At 35.1% G+C, this 16,731-nt stretch overlaps 1 protein-coding gene and 1 non-coding gene across 17 annotated transcripts in view; one reads left to right on the top strand and one right to left on the bottom strand.

The window, feature by feature from the left end:
• Positions 1-16,731, top strand: part of Lclat1 (lysocardiolipin acyltransferase 1) — a 175,894-nt gene that overhangs the window by 127,369 nt on the left and 31,794 nt on the right. The gene's annotated exons all lie outside the window — the stretch shown is intronic.
• On the bottom strand, positions 12,364-12,470 carry LOC120885124 (U6 spliceosomal RNA). The gene has a single exon (XR_005727638.2). It is a non-coding gene; the product is annotated as a U6 spliceosomal RNA (small nuclear RNA).

The raw sequence follows: 16,731 nt of genomic DNA, 5'->3' as shown, positions 1-16,731 counted from the left end.
TAACATAAAGGTCTTATGTTCTAAAGCACATCATGAAGCATCAGTGAGCTTCCCAACAATATTATTTGCTACCTGCAATTTGGGAGATTGGACAAGTTTGCCAAAGGAAAAAGGTAACTGTAGTAATAAGGATCCATTACCATATTTCAGAAAACTATAGTCTTAAGGGACACAAATAAAGGTAAGTTTTAGATATTAGAATGACTTTTTGTTAGCCAAGTTATAATTGCTATGAGGTAAACATAGGATAAATAAAAAATAATCATGGTCATCAGAGTGATGGGCTCACTTTTCAAGCAGCTACCTTTGTGTTGACTATCCTGTCTGCTTTATCATCTTTGTTAAAATATAGCTATCTCCTGGCCCTGTGCTTCTTTCTTCCCTGTTGTTTTCAAGTGAAAGCTGTTCATTTTTTCATAACTCACAACTCACTACCTTGTAATGATCTTAACTCACCTCTAATTTATCTACCCTGGGGGTTTGGAAAAAAAAAATCCTGACTTTGTTTTATTTTTTTTTTTAACCTGTTTGCTATTCAAATGCAGCAATTCTGATATCCTCTCAGACATCAGTCAATGCTTTACTACATCCTCTGCCCCAGTCTTCATGTCACTGAAGAGGATAGACTTAGAAACTAGCTCAGCTCACCATCGTCTTAGGTAATTTCTTTTCCCTGATAACCTATTCAGCCCAGTTTTTGGATCTTATTACTCATGCTACTTCCTACTTTGGATTTTGCCTTCTGGAATTGTTCCCCCTGTTAAACATTAAATTGAAACATATTACTCTCTAACCATAATTTCTGTTAGCTGTCAATAAGTTACTCCCATTCTGACAATTCTTTCCTTGCATTCAGATATTTCTTCCTTTAATGCCTCTATACTTTTTCTCTACCCATTAACTTTTTTCTGCCTTCACTTTTTTGCCATCTTTGCATTTATATTCTCTGGTGCATCCTTTCAACCAAACTCTTGCCTGTATCCTCAACACCTTAGCCCTGTTGCCCTTGAGTGGCATACATTTGGCAGAGGTGCATTCCTGGGTCTTGCCAGCTGCCTATGTTTTATATACTTGCACTGGCTCCTGCTTTGAGTTCCTGCTAGAGAAAATCCCCCAAATCATGCAGATTACAGCCAAAGTAAATTCTTGGTTACTGTATTAGTTTTCTAGGATTGCTGTTAACAAATTACCACAGACTGGATTGCTCAGAGTAACATAAATTTACAAATAGTCTGGAAGCTGAACACTTGAATTAAGGGATCAGTAGATCCTTGTTCCCCCTGAAAGTTCTAGGAGGAGTCCTTTTTTGTCTCTACTAGCTTCTAGTGATTGTCAACAATCTATGGCAGTCTTTTTGTCCATCTACATCTGGTCTTCTGCCTTGTCTACATCTCTATCTCTGTGTCTCTCCTTTTCCCCCCATAAGAAAGAGATAATATAAAACATTTATTAATTTTAAAATACTGAGGATTGAACCAAGGGACACTTTACACGAAATTACATCCTCAGTCTTTTTATTTTTATTTTTAGTTTGAGATAGGGTGTTGCTAAGTTGCTGAGGTCTTGCTTAATTGCTGAGATTTGCAGTCCTCCTGCCTCAGCCTCCCAAGTCACTGGAATTATAGGTGTGTGCCACTGTGCCTGGACTTCTTTAAAGATTATAACTTATACTGGATTTAGGGCCCATCCCAACCCTGCATAAACTCATCATTCCTGAGGATGCAGGAGGAACAGCAAATCACATCTGCAAAAATCTCTGTTTTCATATAACATCACATTCTGAGGTTACAGTGGACACAAATTTTGAGGTGTCACCATTTAACCCAGTACAACTGCTCATCTCAATAGCACCCTGGTGCTGTCCGACTATTCTTTTCTTTCCTTAGGCAGCTTTTCTCCAAGTAGCATTTTCAGGCATCTCCTGCCCACCTTCAACACTCCAGTACCCTTTATACCTTTAATGTATTTTAAGCTCTACCTTAACTGATGACACTTTATCTTCAGTATTTAATGTTTAAATGTCTTCAATCTTTTAAAAGATTTTTTTAAAAACATGCAAGTACATGTACTTTTTTTTAGAGTTTGATTTGAGAGTCCTAAGACTATTTATTTTATTTATTTTTTTAGTTTTAGATGGACACAATGTCTTTATTTTACAATTATGTGGTGCTGAGGATCGAACCCAGTGCCTTGTGCATGCTAGGCGAGCACTGTACCACTAAGCCACAACCCTAGCCCCACATGAACTTTTTTAGCCCTATGTACCATCCCTTCCTACTCCATCTTCTATTCTACCTTTCGTCCCTTCAGACACAGATGTCTTGGAAGAGCTACCAGCTGTCTGTTACCACATCCGAATCCCTCTGTAGTCAGCATTCCATCTCTTAGATTCCACTGAGCCTCAGCAGTCTCTCACATGACCACCTTGTTACAAACCCCAGACCTTGTCCCTTCTTAATTTTTCTCTAACACTTGATCCCTATAGGCAGTCCCTTTCTCTAATAATGTTCTCTGCTCTGTTATCAATTTAAAGAGAATTGGTGAAGAGAGTAGAACCAGAAAACTTCTAAGAGATGTCTTCCAATTTTAAGATTTGGCAATTTTCTGAGATTTCAGGAATCTTTGGTTGTTTATGAAACTTCTAGGCAATTCATGGTTATTTAAAAATGCTAAGGCTTTTTTTATGATGCTGAGGCTACAGAATGTAACATCTTTCTCATGTGGTTATTGTAATTTCAGAGAGACTATTTTTAGTAACTTTGTTCTTGTAAAATTTCTCAGAAATAGAAAAACACTCTAGGGAAACTAAATACAAATTAGCTGCACTGAATTTAAAATCCCAAGATCTGAATACAGGCTTTGATGTATTAAGTTAATCTTTGAGGTTCTGAAGTCTAAGAAGTTTTTTTGTAATATTATAAGATTTTTATATTTATAAAAATAGTTGTTCTTTAACTTGATTTTTCAAAGAGAATAAGATGACAAAGTAATAATAGACAATGGAAACTAAATAGTATAAAAAATTAAGTTGGTACAAAAGAATAAAGAAAAACTTGCATCTTTTCCATTTCCTCACTTCTCTAACAATATCTACATATGAAGAGCTCAGTTGTTCACAGTAAACTTTTTCCCCCCATATTCTTATTCGTGGGTTATAATTATACATAATGGTATGACTCATTGTTACAGACTCTTACATGCATACAGTATAACAATGTAATTTGGCCAGGTCATTCCCCAGTACTTACCCTTTCCTTCCCCTCCTTCTCCCTGTTCCCTTTTCTCTCCTGACCTCCCTTCAATTTTTATGAGATCCACCCCCACCACCTTGCTTTTCCTTTTTCTTCTTTAGTTTCCACATAGAGAAAACTACATACAACCCTTGACTTTCTGAGTTTGCCTTATTTCATTTAACATTACCGGTCTCAAGTTCCATTTATTTTCCTGAAAATGACATAATTTCATTCTTCTTTATCCTGAATAAAACTCAATTGTGTATACATACTATATTTTCTTTATGCATTCATCCATTGACGTACACCTAGGCTGGTTCTAAAGATTGACTGTTGTGAATTATTCTGATGGGTATGTATGTATTATTACAGTATGCTAACTTTATTTCTTTCAGATAAATACTGATGAGTGGTATATCTAGGTCACATGGTGGTTCCATTTCTAATCTTTGGAAGAACCTCCATACTGATTTTCATAGTAGCTGTACAAATCTTCAGTTCCAACAATAGTGGAAAAGTCTTCCTTTTTCTCCACACTCTCTCCAGTGTTCTTTATTCTTTGTATTCTCGATTGCTGCCATTCTAACTGGAATGAGATGAAATCTCAGTGTAGTTTTGGTTTACATTTCCCTAACTACCAAAGATGCTGAATATTTTTTCATGTATTTATTGACCATTTGTACTTCTATAGAGAAGTGTCTGTTTCATTCATTTGCCATTGTACCATTGAGTTGTTTTTTGATGTTATGTTTTTTTAGTTTCCTATATGTACTGGATATTAGTCTTCTGTCAGAGGACTAGCTAGCAAAGATTTTCTTTTATTCTGTAGGCTCTCTCTTTACATTAATTGTTTCCTTTGCTGTGCAGAAGTTTTTTGTTTTGATGTCATCCCATTTATGAACTTATTTCCTGAGCTTTCAGAGTCCGATTGGGAAAGTCATTGCCTGTGCCTATGTGGCGGAGTGTTGACCCTACATTTTCTTCTAGGAGTTGCATAGTTTCTGGTCTAATTCCTATGTCTTTGATTCTATTTTGAGTTGATTTTTAATGTAGAATGAGAGATAAGGATTTAGTTTCATTCTTGTACATATGAGTACCCAGCTTTCCCAGCACGATTTGTTAATTAAGCTATGTCTTCTCCAATGTATTTTTTTGGCACTTTGGTAAATGATCCCGTGACCGTAGATGCATGGGTTTGTCTCTATCTTCTATTCTATACCATTAGTCTATGTGTTTGTCTTTATGCCAGTACATTGCAATTTCTGTTACTACCTCTCTGTAGTATAATTTGAAGTCAGGCATTGTGACCTCCAGCATTGTTTTTTTTTTTTTTGGTTTAGAATTGTTTTGGCTATTCTGGTTTTTTATTCTTCCAAATGAACTTTAGGACTCTCTTTTCCAGTTCTACAGTAAACCCTTTTTTTTTTTTTTTTTTTTTTTTTTTAAGAATAGCTCTTCCTTTGATAAAAATAGTCGGAGTTCATTAGAAGTATAACAATTTGTTTTTTATCCATGATCAATAATTAAAAGATAATTGCCAGTCTTTATGTTGTATTGGCTGTTCCAAATACTCTAGCCTTCTAGTCTAAAGAAACAGGCAAAATTATCTTACTACTACCAAAACATCATGTCTTACCGTAGCCTAACTGAACCTCAGTCTTCTCTTCAGGTGTTCACCAATAGTTTACAAGTATTTCTGTCACATGGGCTCTGGCCTTCTGGTGGAAGTTTGCCAGTCCCTGAGGATCAAGTCCAAGTTCCTCATGGTAAGCAGTCATTCAGCTTTCAGTTAGAATCTTCTCCCTCTCTAGGACTCAGGCCTTCTCTTCCAAGGAAAGTACCTTACACCCCCCCTCCCCCGCCTCTTTTTTTTTTTTTTAATACCAGTTTATACACCTGTGTCAGGGCCTTCAAACATTCTCTTCTGAGGCTGGTTCCATACATCTAATAGGAGTGAGAAGAGTAGATAAGAATTCAGATTGCAGATACTCTTAGAGCCGTTGGGAGGCAGGACTTCAGGATTCTTGAGACCTGAGGTTCTCTGCTTACTTAGTCATCTCTTTTCTCTCTGTCTCACTTTTGTCCAGCAATAGCAAGTTAATAAGGACCCATTGAAATCCAGTGAAGCAAAACTGCAGAAGTTTTCAGAAGTTTTTTTTTTTTAATATTTCCAATAAGAACTGCTACAAACTTGATAGAATTTTGGTAAACAATGCATTTTATAAATGCTGCAAATCGGTCATTTGGTTAACTCTTCAGCAGTTCATCAGATATTAAGCCAGTTAGATTCTTTTTGGAATTCCTCTGCTATAGCTCTTTCATGGCAGTGGGCTTCAGTAATACTTTTAAAAATATGATGTCTTTTCAGTTGAAATACTGTTGCACATTTATTTTATTGAGAATAAAATATCATCTCTAGGGGTTTGGTATGTGTAACACAATCAAAGCAGTTTCTCTGGGATGCATTGTAAGTGCCCTGAAACAGATGTGGATGCTGAACTTGGTTTTATTTACTTTCAGCTGTAGGAATTGAGGATGGGGTTACAACCAGAGTGTGTTCCTTTAAGCCAGCAGAATGACTGAAGGGTGCCATGTTGATAAAAAAAATGGACAATGCATTGTGGCCATTGTCTAAAGTAACACTTATCTGCTGGGGATTTAAATTAGACAGACAGCTGATTAAGATGTTGTCTTCTGCTCATTTATTCTAAACTACAACTTGATGAGATGTGTGTTCTTTAAACCCTAGTATTATTGGAGTGGTTTGAATTTCTGTAGTACACTGGGTGTCTCTTTTAAAACAAAGAAATGTGTGTATAAAAAGATAGCTTTTATTTGTGATTGTGTCTATTTTATCTTCATTATTCAAAGCATATTACCATACCTCACTATGAGGGATGAACCTTTACCCAGGAATTTTGTGATTCCCTTTCAGTCTGCTATTGCTCTTAAAGCTTTTGTGTCCCATTTAAAGTCATTGATTCTTTTTTGCCATTCATCTCATGGTTGAAAAGCATCCCTTGTAACAAAACCCAGTATCTAAGAGGTGATTCAAATTGTTTTTGCCTTCTGTATTTCACTTATGTTGTCCTTTATGGGATGCTTTTGTTTTGAAAGAAAGGTGATGACTAAGACTCTTCATGCACAAAGCAAGTTCAGGGACATGTGCCTTAGTTGTAGTCTTTCTGGTACATTACATAATCATTCTACTCTTACACTTGATCTAGAGATTTTTGGAACCTGCCATGTCTATAGAGTTCTGGAACCCTTTGCATAAGACTTTATCCAAATAAACTAGCAATTCCAGAACATTTGTGCGTGAAGAAGATGTGGCTTGAAATATCACTTAAAATATTTTTTTTGCTGGCCATTTACTTTGAACTTTAATCATTGACCTTAAAATACTTTTAACTAGAGGTTTTATTAGTTTTCTTTCTAGACTTGAAACAAGGTAGTTGCTTTGTTGTTTCTTAGTTAGAACAACTTATAGGTGGTAAGGAAATCGTTTGATTTCTAGGAGGTGACAAATGAATTAGAAAGAATAAAAGATTTGATATTCCCTACCAACAGGCAGTAAGCCTATTTATTACTTACTTTTATTTGAAAGTAAGCCTGACATATATTCTGGGAGTAATGAGACAAGGCTTTATATGGAGGAGGGAATGAATAAGCACATTACATATTTACTTGGGAATGGAAACTTGACATTAAAACAGATCATCTTATGTTTCACTGCTTGAAACTCAGAAGTTGTTTCAGGAACTAAATATCTACTAGCAGGTAGTGACATGGAAATATATTAAATATACATAGAAAACTTGGATACTTGAGCATGCATGCAGAAGAATCAGATCAGTTTCATTTTACACGGATAAAACAAGATTCAAAGGTGTCAAATGTCATATTAAAACAAGAAAAACAGTAAGTACTAAAAAACAGGAAGGGAGTGCCCAACCAAGGCTGATATGCCTTCTTGTATAAATATCACCAATGAAACACACTATGTTTGTAACATCAAAATTGCTAGATGTTTTTAATGTTCTAAAAAATGTCCTTTCTTTTCAGTTCTTCAACATAAAAGTAAAATATGATAACTGAGATCATTTGCTTTACATTTGACCTTCAATTGATAAATGAATGCTACCTTCACAGTTTAGGGCATTGTGAAAACAGTTCATATAACTGAACTTGGAAGTGTAAATGTTACAGCTTTTGAAGAAAAAAATATTGTTACTTTTCAAACTAGAGTGTGATGATCACCTTGCTAAACTGTACCTATCATATCTATAAAATGAAGACACCTGCCTCACAGGATTTTTGTCAGGAACAAATGACATCTGTGTGAAGAGCTTAGCTCAATACTGGGCCGTGTCATAGTCATTACTAAATACATCATAATTTTTACTAATTATCTGTTCTAATACAGCTTTCAACTGCTGAGCTTTGAGTTTAGTTTTGACCTTACAAAGTAGAATCTATGTTGTACCCTTTAAGGCAAACAAATTAAAGAGGGCTTTTGGAGCTATTTTTATGACATTAAATAAAATTGTATATTTCCTTAATTTTTAAACTGTAGGTTATCTTTGTCTGTGTTAAAAACTGTTTTATATTCATATGTTATATTTGGGATGTTACAGAAACTGATAAAGGACATAATCAATCCTATCCAAAGTTTTTTCAAGCACTTGCTGTGTAAGGCCTTGAAAATACAAAAGTTGATGAACCTATCTCACCTAGTAACATAGATCCCACAGGCTACTAGGACAGACAGACATGAGCAATTAATAACACACCACACTATTTCGACTTTCTTTGCCTTGAATACCAGTGCACATGGAAACTGGACCTGGCTGCTGCTCTTCTTAGAAAGTTCCTTGCATTGATCCCCCTCCACCATAGTTTTTCATTTCTTCCTTTGAATGTCCCTGTATCCTCTATAGTTTTTACATCATTGTCCTTATCACACAGTGCTATATTTATTTATATACTTGTGTTTCCTAAAAGACTGCTAATGACATGAGAGTTGTTGTTTATCTTTGTGATCCCAGCTCCTAACACAGGTCTTAGTACCTACTAAGCAGTCCACAAATATGAATAAATAGATATTATGTACTTTTGTTCCCTCCAGTCTCTTTACTGTATTCCAACACTTCCTTTAGTATGACAGTAATGGAGCATCAAAGAAATGAACTCAAACTTGGATGTAGAAAGAAATATTAAAAATCAATTTGATAAGGAAGCATTATTTCTCTTTCCTGATAGTTAGATTAATGTATTGTAAAGCGCTGTTAATATAACTTTCTCAACTTGAAATGAACTTTGTTGTTTTTAGAATTGGACTAAAATGTATCATTATTTCACTTATGAAGAAGGAGCTTGCTTTAGTAAAGTAACAGTGTGATTTAATTGCTGGAATATTATTTAATCTATTATGTACATCGGAGTAGCATCAGTTTAAATATATTCAGTTAATACATTGCTTGCAAAAAATAATAAAAGTCACCTATTTATGAAAAGCTTTAATAGGATCTGTTATTTACCAACCTGCTGCTAGCACTTTGCTTTAACAAACTGACCTTGAAACAACATAAAATGCCTTCTTGAAAAAGTGTGGTTGCAAAATAGTTCTTCTATCCCAATTAACCCAGGTAAAGAGCTCTTCAATTCCCTATGCCACTGTTAAGTGCTGTACAATTATCTTAGTTAGGACTTTCAAAATTTAAAATCCAATCCAGTGTTTTTTGTGATATTAGTGTACTCTGATCTAAGAATCATGGGTTCTATAGAGCTCTTCAAAACCAATATTCAATATTTATAATAAAGCATTGACTAATGATTAATTTTCTCTGTAAGGATTCTCATAAATGTATCTCTTAAGGCTGGTATTTTCTAAAAGTGTTCTCAATAGTTGAAAATCCAGTTTTTGTGAGATGGGACTAAATAATGAGATAGTCTGAATATCATTAGGAAAAAAAGGCTTACTATTTATGCTGAGTTTTGTTTCATTGTTGCTTGATTTGGCCTTTCTATCATTCTATATAGCAGAATCAAATATTTTAGTATGACATTCTACATTTCTCATAAGTTTTGTCTGGTAGACCTATTTGTTATTTGAAAACAAAAGCATATTTTACCATTTATATGCAAATGGAGTTGGTTTTATATAAGAAAGTTGGACAAGATAAAACAATTCATAGAGGTGAAATATATTTTGTATATTTTCATTAGTATTATATTTAATTGCATATCAGTCTACCTGCCTGTTCATCATCTCTTTATCTACCTTTCTGACTACTTAAATTCTTTTAAGTCATGTGGGTTAACAAACAGTAGATCCCCAGTGCTACTTCCAATTTTCTAAATAAGGTAAAACAAAATGAACTTAATGAAACATAAAAACTCTTTTTTTTTTGGTTGCTTTGTTATTATTTTTTTAATTTTATTTTTTTATTCTAATTTGTTATATATGAGAATAGAATGTATTACAATTCATATTACACATATAGAGCCCAATTTTTCATATGTCTGGTTGTATCCAAAGTCTGTTCACACCATTCATGTCTTCATACATGTACTTAGGGTAATGATGTCCATCTCGTTCCACCATCTTTTTTACACCCTTTCCCCCTTCCCTTCCCCTTTGACCTATTGACCTATCTAGAGTTCGCCTAATCTTCCCATGCTCCCCCTCCCAATCCTACTATGAATCAGCCTCCTTATTGCTGAGAGCTATTGCCAAGTAGGAATGACGCATGGCAATTTCTTTGTCAGCCTACTTCATGTTGCTTAGAGGAAGGACTCTCCATTGTGGAAATGGGCTTGCCTTTGGACCCAGGTAATTTGCAGTGACATTGCATGTATGCTTGAGTATGGTGACCTTGCTCATGGACCAGGACGGATCCAGGTTTAGGGTGCATCCTGCTGGGATTAGGGAGTATCCCGCTCCTTGGGTTTAGGGTGGTTCCAGGTTTAAGGTGTACCCTGCTGGGAATAGGGCGCATCCTGCTGCCTCAGGCACCTGCCTACTCCTTGAATTCCCATTGAGTTCTCACGGGATTCAGAAAGTATTTGGGATTCAGAGCCTGTTGGAGTACGTGGATTTTGCCCAGAGTGCCGGTGTGAGTTTGGGAATAAAGAATTGCTGTTTGAATCTACAAGGCTGTGAGTGGCTCGTGATTTTGTTCCCAGCCAGACTGCGGCACCTTACATCAGAGAAAACTTTTGGCATTTGTTTTTTTGTGATTGGCTAACTTCACTTAGCATTATATTCTCTAACTCCATCTATTTACCTGCAAATGTCATGATGGTATTCTGTTTTATTGCTGAGTAATATTCCATTGTGTATATATACCACATTTTCTTTATTCATTCATCTACTGCCAGGCATCTAGGTTGGTTCCAAATGGTAATTTGTAACAGCAGACCAAATAGACTAAGGTACTGACAAAATGGCTTATTCTTAAATTTTATGTGGCATTGATCCAAGCATCTGTTCAGTTAGGGAATTAGAAAATTTTACAAGAAGCAAATTTCAAGAAAATGTAATTCATTCTTCTTACCTAATATAGTATTCGCTCTCGTTGGGCTTTTAGTCAGTGGATTAGGCAGTGATACACATATTCAGATCTCTGTAGTTAAATTGTGCTGGCTTTCTCCACTTTCTCTTGCCTGAGGCATAAGCAGTGCCACTAGGAAATCCCTGCCACACTTGGCTCCCTGTGTGTCACTGTGATTTTTTTCACAGTGCAGAAAACATTTGTTGTGACATTGTTTTAGAAGATCATGTCCTAACAGGTTTCATCAGAACCTTTAAAATTCTAGTTCTAGAATTTTTGTCATTTCATTACTTCTCAATTAATTTTACCCTACCCATACATTTTCAAAACAAACAATACATAAGAAATATAAATTTAAAGTTTTTATAGTTTCACAATTTTGTTTATAGAGCCTCAAAACTTAGAGCCTTAAAACTTAGGCCTGTTTTATTTTCATTATAACTATGTTGCTATTTGACTTTTTAATTTATTTTATTTGTTTATTTATTTATTTTTGTTTTTGTGTTTTGAGCTGCTGGGGTATTTGTATGTTATTCTAATAACAAAGAGAAAAATAAGTTTCGTAAATTTTTTATGCTAGAATATTCTCTGTATTCAAAGAGTCCTATATATTCATTCATGTTTTTTTTTCAACATTTTGCTATGAAAAATTTCAAACATACAGCAAAATTTAAAGTTTACAGTGAACACCTTCCCACTCAACACCTGGAATCTGCCCTAAGCATTTTACTCCTGACTTTTATCACATATCTGTTCCTTTTAGATAATTGATAAGTTGAATGTGACCCCTAATTAGAACTCTTTTGTGATGATGCCTTTATTGACTTGTTTTCTTTATTTGTATCAAGGTATATTGCTGTTTCATTTAGCCTTATTTAATTAAGATTTCTTTGATATAACTTGCACATGTGAATAAACACACATTTCCAGAACCAAAGTTCCAGGGCATTTACACCAAAATGGACAGTTACTACTCTACTCTTGAATTAACCATTACATGGAAAAGTGTTTTATTTCTCAGCACAGGGTATAAAATTGTGATCTTTATTTTCTTGCTGTTTTTCTCTCAGGAATTCCATGTTAATTGAAATGAAACACTGAATAATTAATACTTCTCTAGGCAAAGCAATGAAGCAGATTTTATTGAATGTTTCTGAAAGTGTCTACAGAATTTAGGCCAAATTAGAAAACTGTTATATAATCCTTAAGTAAATATTTCAAATCAAGCATAAAAAAATGTAAAATATTTTTCCCCCATAAATTCCTGATTCTAAAGGCTGTCCCCTCCATTTGGGCTGGTTTTCTGATATGTTCTTTAAAGATTAATTTTAATCAGAGCCTTTTTGTGAATAAGTTATTGAGTATGTATTCTTTGTCCCCTGAAACTTAAAAGGAGTCTATTTTCACTGTGTTGTCTGGTACACACCCATTTTTTTAAATCCTGGAACTCTGTTCCCTTATCTCTTTCTTTCTAGAGACTGCTCCATGATATTATTACAGTGTACAGCAGCCCTCCTGACCATTTTCCTTGTCTGGTTTTCCTTTTTTTTTTTTCTTTCTTTTTTTCTTTTTTTAAAAATATGGAATGCTTCACGAATTTGCGTGTCATCCTTGCGCAGGGGCCATGCTAATATTCTCTGTATTGTTCCAATTTTAGTATATGTGCTGCCGAAGCGAGCACTGGTTTTCCATTTCTTGTCTTCCTCTTAGGCCTTTCCTTTTCTTGATTTTTTAAGTAGACCCATAAGTTTCCTTCTCTTAGGCTTTAGTTATTTGTTCAGATCACTGTCTTGAGTGTAGTTATCTGCCAAGCTCTAAACTTGAGCTACAAAGATGTTTCCACCTTATCTCCATTCTCCTTAGCTTGGATTCTCAGTACCTTCTGAACACATTATGTACATTCCCAGCTGGAACATTTGCCCTGGCTTGCAATGCTATTCTCACTCATTTTTTCCTATTTTATCCTTAACCAGTATCCTTCAATGTCTGGCCACTTTGAGCTTTTGCTGAACTTAATGGGTACATTTAAAAATAATATGTTAGAAGAGTTTATTTATATCATGGCAATATTTATACCATGGGTTTCAAATAATAGGTCTGCATAATTTTCCAATAGAGAGCCTGAATTTTGGGATACTAAGTTTGAATATGGTATATTATCATTTTTCAACTATTTTTGCTACATGCCAAGAGCTGTTGTAATATTTCTGGGCAATTTTTCAACACTAAGTTGCTCTGTCAGTGAACATAATTATTGAAGTGGTAAAACAACCAAAGCAGAACGCTAACTTTCCTTCAGTGTATTATTTGTTTTGGTTAAGGACCAATAACACCAAGATTGTGGGTTTAATCCCATGTGGGCCAGTTAACTTCCCCAAAACAAATATATTTAGTGTTCACATGAATATGACTAGTTTAGCACAGACTCCTTTATCACAGTCATCAATGCAAGCCTCAGATCTCAAGGTTAACAGATGTAGGAAATAATACATGTACATCAAAACATTAAAGTTATTTGGCAAGGTTTTGTGTTTTGTTTTTTTTAAAAAATATAGCGCCAGAGACATAACAACAAACTGATATAAATATGTACATAAGTTCATTATAAATAGTATAATGGACAGGCCTATTATATAAATGTAAAATGGTTGTTACACCATGTAAGTTTTAAAAAATTGAGAAAAAAAAAAAGGAATAGAGCAAAGTCTAAAATAAGTCAGATTTGGGACCAACCTCCAGTTGAATATAAGTAAGGTGGGGAAGGGCAGTTGAGAAACTCCATTTGCTAGTAGAAGACTTGGATGGTTGATTTTCCCCAAGTTTTTTTTCTCAAAGGGACTTTAGGTGGTGGGCTATAGCAGTTAGATTTAATCAAATAAACAAAATGGAATATCTGTGGGGCTTTCAACAGTGGCAAATTATGGGCAGATAAGTGTGGATTGTGTTTTTTGGATTTTTTGTTTGTTTGTTTTTGTACTAGGGATTGAACCCAGAGGTCTTTAACCCCTGAGCCACATCCCCAGCACTTTTTTTATTTTATTTTGAGACAGAGCCTCATTAAGTTGCTTAGGGACTTGCTAAATTGCTGAGGCTAGCTTTGAACTCTCAATCCTCCTACCTTAGCCTCCTGAACCGCTAGGATTCCAGGCATGCACCACCATGCCTACCTCAGATAAGTGTTTGAGAAAGCTTATGTTTGTATCTAACTATGCAGCAGAGTAGATTGCTGAGCTTTTAAAACCACAGGCACGTTTTACTATTGTCGCCTTACCTAGATATTACCAGCAATTTGGAAAATGCATGTTCCTCAAAAGTTAACAGTTCATTTCCTTCTGCATTAGACTGCCAGTTCCAAAGTATTTCAACTTAGCTAAAGAGAATCTTGAAAAATTCTTTCATGAAGACTGTCTTGGTAAACTGGCTAAGAGGTGAGGTGCTTTTCAGAGGGGCCACCCACCACCTACCCTTTCAGTCATTGACTGAGATCCTGTTGTTCATTGGCCATCTTAGATTTCTACCTGGACGCACCAGCCTTAGTAATGGCATCTGTAGATGCTGTCCTTGTCCAAAATTGTGTGTCATTTCTTTTAAGAGCTTTTCACAAACTGATTAGTCGATTGTTTCTCTCTAATGTCTTTATTTTATTTTATTATCCCCCTTTCTATATATGATGTACATTCAGAATCAGCTTTTATTTTTGTTCTGTGAAATAAAGGAATGATGCTGCTGGTGGAAAGCTTAAGCATCGTGCTCAACTACTTGGGCAGTTCTTTAACAGCATATTGATCCTTTTGTGGTGCTTTTGTACTCATGCTATTTCAGTATGAAATCAACCCTGGATTCTCATCTCTTGTTTTTAAATTAAGTATATAAAAGTTTAGAGAAAGATAAGATTAGGAGTGGGATTGTAGAGCTTTCTTTGTACCAGTAAAACCTAATAATTTACAGCATGAACTTTAGAATTGAAAGAATTGAGCTGGAATCCTAATTCCATGGCATGTGCTATGTGACTTTGAGCAGTTATTTAACAGTTCATTGGTAAGTACTAATAGTAAAACTTCACCTAACATGCTTGTTGTGCTGCTTCAATGAAATAAATACACATATGAAACTTAGTATTGATATATTACGCAAAATAATGAGAACCTTATATAAGAAACAGTACTTGGCACAGTGGGAAAAATCTCAGAAAGTTGTTTCCTGCATGTTGAAGCCTTTTACACAGGGAATAACTTACCAAAGAAATTGTAAAAGAAATGATCAGAAAATTTAAAAGAAAACAACAAAAAAGTTGAGTTTCCAGATAGAGGCACAATATAATTAAAGAGAAAGTTCTAACTTCAAAACTACTGTTAAACTTCAGAATACCAGCAACAAAACAAAGACCCTTAAAACTCCTACAGGGGAGAAATAATTAACACTCAAAAGATAAAAAATTAGAATAGCATCATGTTGTCCAAGACAATGCTGTAGAAAGAGTAGAACAAGCCCTTCTTTTTTTTTTTTTTTTTTCCCAAGAAAATTGGGCTTTAACTAAGAATTGTAAACATGCTCAAATTCTCAAACAAGTTTTTGGACAGACTAGGCATTTTTCACCTTTTCAAGAACAAATCAAATTTACCTCCCTTGCACCTTTCTCAGGTAACTACTAAAGGATGTATTCTAACAAGAAATAAACAAACAAACAAACAAAGATAAATGATTGAGGAAACAAGGAAAACAGCACAGGAAGGTGATCTCCAGAACAGCTATGGTGAGGAAGACCCAGGATAACAGCCATGCAGCCAGCCTGGTGCATCATAGTTCAGCTCACAGTCTTGGGCTGAGTAGGCTTTCAAGGAGATATCCAAGGTGAAACTGATAGATTAGCTGATGTGTTTGAATAAATAGAAAGGAAATTCATACTTCTAGCAGAGAATCTGAGGGTGAACAAGTGGCAGTTCTCTAGAAAATTTCGCAAAGAGAAAAATTAGGTAATTACTACTCCAGGGAAAATGATTAGTAGGACAAGAAAGAAAGGTAATGCTATTACTCAGTTTCACTGTGAACAAACACCAAATGTTGACCTTAGCAAGAATTAAGTTGTAATTATTTGGGGGCCACAAAGGATGATTCTTTGCTCCTTCCTAGGGACATAGAAGCACATGTGCCTAGTTACTCACCCACTGCTTCTGGCCATAGAGTAGAAGTGATGTTTGTTATTTCTGGACTTCCACAGTGTGACCACTCATATCTCTCTCCATGCTTGATCAACTTGGAAGGGACAAGGGCAGATGGGAGTACATTGGGTAGTCTGGAAATCTTTTCTGTGCTCTTTAGAACTGTAACTTAGGAAAAAAGAGAAGATTTGACAGTTTTCTTTGAATTGGGCTGGCAAGCCTTTTCTTTTTATTTATTTATTTATTTACTTACTTACTTACTTATTAATTTTATTGGTTGTTTAAAACATTACAAAGCTCATGACATCATCTTCCATACATTTGATTCAAGTGGGTTATGAACTCCCATTTTTTACCCCACATACAAGTTGCAGAATCACATCGGTTACACATCCACATTTTTACATAATACCATATTAATGACTGTCGTATTCTGCTACCTTTCCTATTCCCTACTATCCCCCCCCACTTTTTCAATAGAGGGCGGGCCAGTTTAGTAAAGACTACAGGCTATGCAAGCCATATGAGCATTATTTAACTATATTGTCTTGCAAATGAATGAGTAGGTAAGTGTCTCAATAAAATTTTTGCTTGTGGAAAGAGGAACTTGAATTTCAGTATCACAAAATTATTGTTTTTATTTTTTCAGTCACTTAAGAAATATGAAAACCATTCTTAGTTCACAAGCTCTGCAAACACAGGTGGAATTGGCGTATGGGCTATATTTAGCTGACAGTGCATTGCACGTTTGATTTACTGTTATGCACAGAAATTAGTATCACA

This window comes from Ictidomys tridecemlineatus, chromosome 12 (genome assembly GCF_052094955.1).
Source record: "Ictidomys tridecemlineatus isolate mIctTri1 chromosome 12, mIctTri1.hap1, whole genome shotgun sequence".
Classification (NCBI taxonomy): domain Eukaryota; kingdom Metazoa; phylum Chordata; class Mammalia; order Rodentia; family Sciuridae; genus Ictidomys; species Ictidomys tridecemlineatus.
This window is presented reverse-complemented; position numbering and strand designations above follow the sequence as displayed.